General features: G+C 35.5%; 1 long non-coding RNA gene across 1 annotated transcript; it reads left to right on the forward strand.

The window, feature by feature from the left end:
• The first annotated feature begins 718 nt into the window (after positions 1 to 718).
• Positions 719 to 9,795, forward strand: LOC116660256. The gene is made up of 3 exons (XR_004315676.1): positions 719 to 995; positions 1,105 to 1,188; positions 9,753 to 9,795. It is a non-coding gene; the product is annotated as an uncharacterized LOC116660256 (long non-coding RNA).
• The last annotated feature ends 1,712 nt before the right edge of the window (positions 9,796 to 11,507 follow it).

Genomic DNA, 11,507 nt, shown 5'->3' on the forward strand with positions numbered 1-11,507 from the left:
AGGAAAACTTGTGCTTACTCAGGGAACAAGAAGGTTGGGAACAGGTTTTATAGGACTTTGAATATCAAATTAAGGTCTTTGAAATCAGGTATTTTGGAAATTAGAAATAATTAAAGGGTTTTAAGTAGGAGGTGAATTCTGTGCATGGAATTATTTGTAGAAAATTGCAGTCGGAATGGAAGGCTGGGTTTGGGTGATGCTCTCTGAAAAAATCAGGAAAGTTAGGAGGGAGAGCTGGGCTTTTTGGGAGAAAAAATGAACTTTTATAGATTCAGGTTGAATTGCTTGTTGGACTTCTAAATGGAAGTGGCTACAGGTTAAGTACATGGGACAGAGTCAGGAGAGAAACATGGGATGGAAATACTGAAACCATGTGTGTAGTATGACAAAAAAGTAATTGAGCTATTAACACCTAGTACACTAGCAAAAAGGCTGATCCCACAGTGCTTCCCTGTGATAAGGAATTGTTAGCTATTATGTACTTCTGAATACACTTGAAGGTGATGAAACTGTATTTTAAATAGTATTCTGTAAGTTAGAGTTTTCACCAGTCAGCATGGCCTTCCCACTAGTTAATCTGATTTAGTGATGTACAATTTAGTAAACTGTGGAGGATTACCTTGGTTGTGTTTAAGGAGGGATAATTGAAGGAGACATGCTGCTTTATAGTTCTTCTCTAAAAGGCTGAAGAAAAGGCAGTAAATATTAAGCACTAGATTGATTTTACAAATATGTTACATATACCACATTCTTCAAAAATATGCCTCAAAAGGAAGGAGAACATGAAAATTAGGACAAAGCTCTTGACATGAACCTCAAGGAGGTGGTAGATTCTTAAGTCCCAAGATAACCAGCTTGTGTGTGTGTGGGAGTCTATCCTGAATACCTCACTGACTCAAATGATTGTCCTTTTATTTTTCTTAACTAGGATTTGTGGGGCTTGGAATAAACAGAGTTTATGCCAAAAGTTCATTGAGTAAAATCTTATAAAAATGGTGAGTGTAAAGATTAACTGTTTGCTTCCTAATATTAAGATATAGTGTTGATATCATCTGAAAATGATTTTTCCCCTTTTCCCTCCTTACCCTACTGATTTCTGTTTAGCTCTCAAAAGCTGTGGATGCTTTAAAATCTGATAACAAAGTGCGGACCATAACAGAAGTGAAGTCCCAGGGATATTCTGTGCTGGTATGTAAATATTTTGTTTTTAAAACTGTAGTCTAATTTTTCCTTAGTGATAGCCTGTTTTCCATTATGAAGTGTTCTGTGGTTTGAATTTTGTTACCAGCAATTCTTCTTTGTCTGTTTTTTTTACTGCTTTACCAGAAAAAAAGTGCATGTCAGTATTAGAAACTTTTACAATATGTGGAAAAGTTGTTTTGGAAGTTGAGAAAATAATTCAAGCCATTAAAATATTCATTTGTAGTACATGAATAATATTTATGAAAGATCAGCTTGGAAGGAAGCTTTGTGTCTTCTAGTCACAACAGTGTGTTCTGTATTTATGAGTTGTTTAAAAAATGCTGTATTTGAGTAGCAGTAGCTGCCCCAGGACAAAATGTTAAGCACAGATGTTCGCTTTGGAGGTTGGTGTTTGTGGTAGTACTCACTCAGGTATGTGTCCACAAGTTGTATTTTTAAATTGGTACCTACAGCAGCAAAAGCTGGTTTTTTTTTTTCTGTTTGTGCTGTGTTACCAAAAGCCAGAGATTAAGTTATCTTGCATTTTCCATATTTGTCAGTATTTCTGAGTCATGAGTTTGACTCTATTTCAGTTAGTAAAAAATGTAGCTAATAAAGATTAAAATGCTGATAATATGCAGTATCATTGTAATTTATGAATAAGTAAATGAAAGTAGAAGGAACTGAGGCATAACTTTTTTTTTCAGTAAAAATATAAGTGAGATAATCCACTTGAGATAATCAGACACCTGAGGGAACAGCATACAGTGATTTACTCATTCCACAAGTATGTTTTGAGCATTTAGAGTCTACGAAGAGCAGTGCAGGGGACATAGGGGAAGTGTTTCTAGACCGAATGTTTTTAGAGCTGTCTTAGTTGTGGCTGATTTTGGTCAGTTTCATTGTTCAGGGTCCTCAGTTTTTCAAACTTCAAACCCTGTATCTTCCACCTTAAAATATGGCAGAATTCTATGGTATTTAGGAACATTTGGTATAAATGAGTTATATTTTAGCTTTTGATATAATGTACTGTGTCTAAAAGGATTAGTTCAAGCTTGAGTTTGGGTAATCAAAGAGAGCAGGATTATTCTTGTCAGCAGCCTGGGAGATGATGTTCTGAGTACAGGCTTCTGCCTTACATCTGGCAAATGCGAGTAATGCTGCCCTCCCGGTAGGGTTGTTGGAGGTGTCATGTGACAGTGTACGCCAATGCAGTGCTCATTATTATAGATGTTAATAGTTTTTTATAAGGGCTTCATATATTTAAATTTTTTCCTTAAACAATATGGAAAACTTACACTGAGAGAATTAGGATTCTTATATCTGTGACCTTAGGACCAGGTGGATGGCTGTCTCTCCAGGTGACTGAGTCTAACACCATACTGATGGCTCTGAGGACCACTGAGAGGCTCATTGGTGAGACACAGAACAGTCTGGGGGCTTTTAAGGGAGGCCCAGTTCTATGAATCTTTGAGGAGTGATGGTGTAGTGAAGGCAGAATGAGACTTCAGAAGTAAGTGCTGATGGTCATAACTCATTACCGTCTGTGTTGGTAGTAGGTTTATAATTATACCACTATAATTACTGATAGAATTCTTTTTGTTTTACCTATTCCTTTGCTGCCCATTTGTTTTGGGTCTCCAGAATATTAATGCTCTTTGGAAAAAGTTTCAATGCTTTAGTACAGTTTACAGGTATCTTTTATAGGTTGCCATTTTGGAGACATACTAAGTAACATACCAGGTGCTTGACCAGATTAAATACTGCTGGCCTTGAATACTTTTTCCCAAGGGCCAAGCAAGTCTGTTTTCTTTGCTCTGTGTACTTTTCATGATCAGGATAATCTCCTATACTTTAACTCATAAGGTTTGTTACTGTATTTTGTCCAAAAAAAAAAAGTTTGAATTACAGAAAAATTGGAGAAAATCATTTGTTTTAGTAACTCAGTGTATAATAGAACCATTCTTTTGAATCTCTCTGAAAGGTTTTCTTTTCTTACATATATTTGAAACAGACAGTTTAGTAGGTCTGTCTTTATTAATATGTACACATTAAGTGTACTATAATTCTGCATAAACAAAATCTCTTTACATACTTAAGAATATTTAAACATATCCTATATTAGTATAAAATCTTAATTTTAATCAGACCTCATTTATTAGTTATTGTTGAAGTATGGTCTTTCACATAATTAGAGCTTTAATTTCTGTTCTGAAGCAGTCATATTCAAAAACAAAATCCTCAAAAATGTAAATGTACTCATTTATTGGTTATGTTAGCTCCTCAACCCCCTAAAGTTACTCATTTTCCCTCTTCCCTTTCTGCCCCCACAAATGTTTCTCTTCTCTGTATGTCTGTATTCTAGTGGCACCTTGTCTATTTCCAAACACTTAAAGCTTGTGAAGTGGTCTTGCCTCAAATTTCTTGAGGACAGGAACTTCTATTTTCTTTTTTGAAAATCATCTTACATGTTCTAACAACACAGTCTGTAATAGGGACTCAGCAGGTATTTGCTGAATCTAATCAGTCATTACACTGTGCTGTGATTCACTGATTTTTTTTCAGGGGCTATTGGGATGTGAGCAGTTTCTCTGAAATTCACTGATAGGGTCTCTGGCTCCTGATCTTGGTTGGTTTTCCATGTCCTTTTTCTAATATGCTACAAGAACAGATAATTAAGCACTGTTAATAAAATGATCCCTCTATGCACTGCAGGTTGGACTGAGTGATTTCTGACTTCTCATTTAAATCTTTTATTGAGTCAACAATCATATTTTACTTATCTTTACATTTTAAAATTATATTTTAGTTTAAAAAATAGGTAGTATGTCAAAATGTATGAAATGTATACAATATGTGTGAAAAGTATACAAAGAGAAGTCCCCCTCTTACCCACTCCCTCTACACCATTCTTTCCCAAATAAAAGTAGCAATTTTTATTATTTCAATTCATCCTTTTAGTATTTCATTGTACAGATGCATACAAATATACATGAATATACAGATATGTAAGTGCACTCAGTAGAATGTTAAGATACTACTTAAAGTGATAAAGTGAAAACTACATTACAGTGTGAAAAATACATAGTATGAGAAGAGAGCTACATGTGAAGTGTTACTCCCATTATGACTGCACCTGTGAGCTCTGTCTACAAATAAAGTCACAGCTTAGGAGTGATGGTTTCTTTTTCCCACCTTCAAACTTTTGGTAATAATAATTACAGTAAGAAATTATATTAAGCTAATAGATACAAAGTAAATAATTTTGAAAAAATTACCAAGTATATTTAGTGTATTTTTCAGTTTGGGTAACTAAAATTGTAACATTAATTGCATTTCTGAATTATTGTTGCAACATTTAGGGGGAAAAATTTCAGAATAAAAAGACCTTATACAGCTATTCAGATGCTTTCATTTTACAGAATTTCTGTGAGGTTAAGTACTTGGTTAAAGGTGGTGGCTCCATTGGAACTACTTCTGACTCTTAGGGCAGAGTTTTCTTTACTGTACCAGTGATTTTAAATCTTTTGCAGTATGAAGTCTCCTTTTTATGTTCTTACAATTTCAGGTACTTACACACTGTAGTGGTCCTGTGTTGACTGAGAAGATATGTAATATCAAAATGCCGCTCTGGGTAGAGTAATCTATTTAGATGAATTTTCTATTTGACTACAGTAATATCTAGATCCAGAAAAAAACATATATCGTAGTTATGGCTGGAGATGATGTTTCCTCCACATACATGCTTTCAGATCACCGTGCCGTGCCCTAGGACTGACTCCAGGTTGGGAGTCGGTGTCACATGTATACTCCTCCTTGTGGATGCACTGCTTCTGGGTTCATGGCTTGCCTGTAAGTCTCTTAGTATCCTGAGAAATAACATTTTGATAGAACTCATTGTGAAATGTTTAGGAGTTAAATTTTTAATATATTATCTTTGACCAAATTATGAAAAGGTCTTTTTAAACTAGGGTACTGCATCAGATGTAACTGTTTGATCCTGTCATCTGTTTATTTTTTTCTATTAGTATTCTAAGGCTAAGTAGCAACGTACATATGTGTTGTTGTTACCATAAAATTTTTGAAATGAAATTTTTTGAGAAATTACTGAGACTGAGGATCTTCTCTTTTGAAATTCCTGAAATAGATTATAAACAGTTCTTGGTAATTGATTCCTGTATGTAGAACTCTAAATTGAGTATTTCACTGAATTACACTAGTGTGGGTTTTTTTTTTTCTTTTTTTAAAGTAAAGGTACTTTTGCTTCCGCTTTTCAGTTCTAGTAAATTGTGTTTTGACTAAAAACTTCTCACTAAAATTGTCAACATGCTTTATTATTGAACGTCGTATTTTCAAATGGATGTAGATTTCATGACATGGTTAGGTACGTGGAGGCCTCTGTCTAATGAACTTACCTAACTCAGTATTGTTTCAGAATCTCAGATTAAATTATATTTGTGTATGTGAGTGTTAGTCCCTTAGAGACTTTATAAGTAAAGTGAAATCTAGATATCTACAGATCTGTGTTTTAGTTTAGCATAAGATTATTTTTTTGGAAATTAAAAAAAATCTGTTATAGGGATAAGAATTTCTTGCAAAAATGCACCAATTTTAAGTACATATGTAGTTGATTAGTTTTGACAGATGTTTAAACCATGAGGGTAGTTGTGCTATAGAACATGTTCTTTACTTAAAAAGCTTTCTTTTTTCTTTTTTAATTGAAGTATAATTGACTTGTAACACTGTGTTAGTTCCATGTGTGCGGCATAGTCATTCAGTCTTCCTATACATTACGAAATGGTCACTGTGAGAAGTCTAGTTACCATCTGTCAGCATACAGAGTTACTAAATATAATCGACTGTGTTCTCCTGTACAGTTCATCCCCGTGACTCATTTATTTTGCACCTGGAAGTTTGTACCTCTTAATCTCCCTCACCTATTTCACTCATCGTCCTACCCTTGCCCCCTCTGGCAACCACCTGTTATTCTCTATCTGTGACTGTTTTTTTGGTTATGTTTGTTGATTTGTTTTGTTTTATAGATTCCATGTATAAATGAAATCATATGATCTTTGTCTTTCTCTGTCTAACTTATTTCATTTAGCATAATGCCCTTTAGGTCTATCCATGTTCTCGTAAGTAGCAAGATTTCATTTTTTTAATGACTAATATTCCACTGAAAATATATATCGTATCTTCTTTATTCGTTCGTCTATCAGTGGACACTTAGGGTGCTTTCATATCTTGGCTATTGTAAATAATGCTGCAGTGAACATAGGGGTGCATATATGATTTTGAATTAGTGTTTTTGTTTTCTTTGGAAGGCTACCAAGGAGTGAAATTGGTGGATCGTATGATAATTCTATTTTTAATTTCTTGAGGAGCATCCATACTGTTTGCCATGGTGGCTGCATGACTTTACATTCCTACCAACAGTGCATAAGAGTTCCTTTTTCTCCACATTCTCACCAACACTTGTTACTTGTTTTCTTTTTGATAATAGCCATTCTGACAGGTGTGAGGTAATATTTCATTGTGGTTTTGATTTACATTTCCCTTGTGATTAATGATTTCATGTGACTTTTGGCCATCTGTATGTCTTCTCTGGAAAAAATGTCTATTCAGGCCTCTGCCCATTTTTTAATTGGGGTGTCTGTGTTTTTGATATTGAGTTGTATGAGTTCTTGTATATTTTAGAGATTAACCTCTTATTAGCTCTATCATTTGCAAATATATTTTCCCATTCAAATAGGTTGCCTTTTTGTTTGTTGACAGTTTCCTTCACTATGTAGAAGCTTTTAGTTTGATATAGTCCCATTTGTTTATGTTTACTTTTGTTTCCTTTGCCTGAGGAGTCATTTACAAACATTATTGCTAAGACCAATGACAGGGAGTATACTGCTTATGCTTTCTTCTGGTTTTGTGTTTCAGGTCTTATATTTAAGTCTTTAATCCACTTTGAGTTTATTTTTGTATATTGTGGGAGTAGGTAGGCCAGTTTCATTCTTTTGCAATAACCATCCAGTTTTCCTAACATCATTTATTCCCTGTTTTACGTTCTTGCCTCTCTTGTATATTAATTGCTCCTATAAATGTAGGTTCACTTCTGGGCTTTGTGTTCTGCTCCATTAATCTGTGTGTGTGTGTTGGTTCAAGTACCATGTTGTTTTGATGACCGTAGCTTTGTAGTGTAGTTTGAAATCAGGGAGTATCATACCTCTAGCTCCATTTTCTTTCTCAAGATCATTTCCCATATTTGGGTTCTTTGGTGTTTCCATAAACATTTTAGATTTATTCTAGTTCAAATGCCATGGGTCTTTTGATAGGAATTCACTGGATCTGTATATTGCTTTGGGTATTGTGGTCATTTTAACAATATTCTTAATCCACAAGCATGGTATATCTTTCCATTTGTTGGTGTTGTCTTCAGTTTCTTTCATCATTGCCCTACAGTTTTCTGAGTACGGGTCTTTTACTTCCTTAGTTAGATTTGTTCCTAATTATTTTATTATTTTTGATGCATCTGTAAATGGGATTGTTCTCTTAATTTCTCTTTCTGATAGTTTGTTGTTAGAAAGGTAGAACAGATTTCTGTATATTAATTTTGTACCCTGCAACTTTACTGAATTCATTGATAAGTTATAACAGTTTTTGGTAGTGTCTTTAGGACTTTCTATACATGGTATCATGTCATCTGCAAACGGTGACAGTAAAATTCTTTACATCTGTTCTTCTCCCATATTCACTGAACATCTTTATGATCTTTATCTTGAACTCTGTCAGGTAGTTTGCTTATCTCCACTTCAGTTAATTCTTCTGGAATTTTAATTTGTTCTTTAAAATATATTCTTTGTTGCCTCATTTTTCTCAATTCTCTGTTTTTAATTCTGTGTATTAGGTAGGTTGGTTACACTTCCTGATCTTGGATTAGTGGCCTTAGGTAGGAGATGTCCTATGGGGTCCAGCAGCACACTCCCCTCTGGTCACCAGAGCTCTGTGCTCTAGGGCTGCCCACTATGTGGGGCTGTGTGAACCCTTCTGTGTTGGCAGGGCTGACTGCTGTGGTTGTGCTGGGAGATGGGGCTGGCCTCTGACATGGCTGGCTGCCAGGCTCTGCCTTCTGCAGAGGCTGCAGATCACTGGTGGGTGGGGCTGGGTCCTGGGGCAGCTGGCTTTGGGATCAGGTTTGTCCTGGGGCTGGTGCCAGCCTGCTTGTGGGTGGTGCTGTTAAAATCTGTCTTATGCCCATATGTAGCCTATCCCTTCCCCTACTCCCACCCCCTTAAAACAATGATCTTCATTGCTTTTATCATAGTTTTTCCTCTTCTAGAATGTCCTACAAATGGAATCCTTCTGTAGATGGCCATTTGTATCTGGCTTCCTTCACTTAGCATAATGCTTTGAGGTTGCCCCATGGTATATGTTCCAGTAGTTTCACTTTATTGCTGAGTATGGTTTTCATTATATTGCAGAGCATTTGTTTTCCATGCTGAGTAGTCCATTGCATAGATACACCACAATTTATCTGTTTAGCAATTACTGGTCATTTGGGTTTTTCCACTATTTTGACTTTTATGAACATTCACATATAAGTCTTTTTGTGAGTGTGTTTTTTTTTTCTCTTGGATACTTAAGAGTGGAATTACTGGGTTTTGTCATAACTGTACATTTCATTTTATAAGAGGCTGCTACTATTTTCTAGCCATTTTGCAATTGCTGCCAGCGGTGTATGATAGTTCCAGGTGTTCCACATTCTTGTCAATGCTTCATGTTGTCAGTCTTTAATTTTAGACATCCTGATGGGTATGTAGTTACCGTGTAATTGTGGCTTTAGGTTGCATTCCTCTAATGTGTAATGATTTTGAGCATCTTTCTGGTGCTTTTTTTGTCACCTGTATCTTTTTTGGTCAAGTGTTTATTCACATCTTTTACCAATGATCTAGTAAAAATATAAATAAAGATCATCTTTTTATTGAGTTACAGAGTTTTTAATATATTCTTGATACAGACCTTTTGCTGATGAATGTTAAATGATAAATGATAAGTAAGCATATTTTTTACTCCTGCTCTTTGGCTTGTCTTTTTCTTAACAGTTTGTTTTGAAGAACAAAAGTTTCCAGTCGAAGTCCAGTTAAAAGGCTCCAAACTAAATTTTTGTGGGTTTTTTTTTTTTAATTTTGATATAAAGAAGTAACCTGGGGAAAAAAGAGAGGGAACACATTTTGAAGGATGGCTTGGTGAAATTACAATATACAATATTTAGTTACATGTTATTTTATTGGGATCCTGGAAAATATAAAATATTCACTACAAGTGATTTCTCTGTGTGGTATTCTTAAAAATTCATAGCATCTATATTAGTTCAAAGTCTTTCCTATTATTTTAGTAAAAAAAAATTTAGCCATCGTATTAATGATAAAACATGACTCTCTATCATGAATAATAATTTCTTTTTCTATTGTAAGAGTAAAAGACCACTGAGTGGAATAATAATCATTCAGGAAAACCCAAGCAGGTATAAAACATTTCTAGATTTGAGAACCATGTTTTCTTTCTGCTTAAATTTTCAGAAATAAAGTGAAACAAAATCTGCACCAGCCATTGTAATGTGCCTGGTTGGCTGATCCAGACCTGGTCTTTGAGTTATTTCTCTATGAACAGAGAGAAAGGAGGAAACACCTGAAAGAGGAGAAATGTAAGTTGCCCCAGAGTGAGTGTCCACCGTGTAAGTATCCACTGGGTCATCCCACCACGTTACTGCTTTAAAATATGTGCCATGTCGGACGCCGGGTCAAGCTGTACCACCATACATAGCACTAACATAATCAAGGCAAACTGGCCTCCGATTTTGAGAAAGTCACTGCCAAATACTGAAGAGAGATCAGATAAATGCACTGCTGTTTTAGAGCAGGTGTGTCCTCCTTTCTTAGAACTAGCATATGAGGCTAAGATCACGTATTATGACGAGGACTTCTCTGGCGATCTGGGCGTGTGTCCATAGAGAATTCCCACTGAGTCCAGTCTTGAGTAATCCCTGCACTTACCTGGAGATGGAAGAAGGACCCCACAAATTTGCAACGCAAGAACAACTCCCTCCAAGAAGGGAGAATTCAGGTTCTAGGACAGTGATTCTCAACCTAGGCTGCACATTAGAATAACAAAGAAATTTTTTAAAACTGCAAAAGCTTAGGTCGCAATCCTGGACAAGCTAAATAGGATCGTCTGGGGAAGGAATCCAAGCTTTAAGCTTCTCAAATGATTTTAAAATCTACCAATTTTGGAGGCTGCTTTGGAGATGATCTAGGTGTCTATACAGTTAAAACATAAAAATAAATCCAAAGTAAACTAGCGACAGTGTTAAGATGCCTCCTTTCTAATCAAGGACTCTTTTTCTCCAGTGAGAATTATTGCAATTTAGAGGATGCACTTTAAATTGCTATTTAGCAAATGACAACTGAAGGTGACAGGACTATATGTTTCAGTAAAGGAGGGGAAGAGAAGTCAATTTAAAACCCCAAGGGGAGGAAGTCACCAGGGTCAGTGAAAGTTTGTAGCCAGGGGAGATGATGTCACATATTTATGTTATTATTTAATTGTATCTTAAACAGGATTTGTAAAATGAACTACAAATCCAAACACCCCCTCAGAGGCAGAGTGCTAAAAACTTTCATCTCAGGTTGACGCGGATTAGAGATTTGAAAGCCCACTTCTCCTCTTACCATGTCAAATTATAAAAGGAAAATAAAATGCTGATTTGAGTCTCTAATGAAAGGTAACTGCGCTGTTAGTGGAAACATACTTTCGCTGCAAACATGGATCCAATTATGGCGCAGCGCGGGGCCTGCGTCTTTCTACCTTGAGGTTTTGATGGCGAGATTGCTGTTTACGTTCATCTGGTTTTCATTTGAAAAATCCCATCCGTGCTGAGCCTGAAAGAATTGTAAAATACTTAGTTACAAGCATTTAAGTAAGGTGAACAGAATTTCCTGGGTTTACTTTGCTAAAATGATGTTTAAAGAAGATTTTGGGGATGTAGGCTGTGAGACCACTATAATATACCTGCTAAAACTAATTATGTGTCTGAGATGAGACGCAAAACAGAACTTCAACCCCGGAGGGGAGGGGGAAAAATATGCCAGCAGCGCGATGCACTTTTACTAAGTATGGACATTTTCAAAAGTGAATGTGTTATACTTAAACTAATTATGCAAAACTTTTTTATAATAGCATCTCTATCTGCCTTTTTCATTTTTTTTCTTTTTTTTTTTTTAAAGACCTATGCACTGGAATTTCTTTCTCATTTCTTTTTTTTTTTTTTTAACATT

Source organism: Camelus ferus, chromosome 27 (genome assembly GCF_009834535.1).
Source record: "Camelus ferus isolate YT-003-E chromosome 27, BCGSAC_Cfer_1.0, whole genome shotgun sequence".
In the NCBI taxonomy this organism is placed as follows: domain Eukaryota; kingdom Metazoa; phylum Chordata; class Mammalia; order Artiodactyla; family Camelidae; genus Camelus; species Camelus ferus.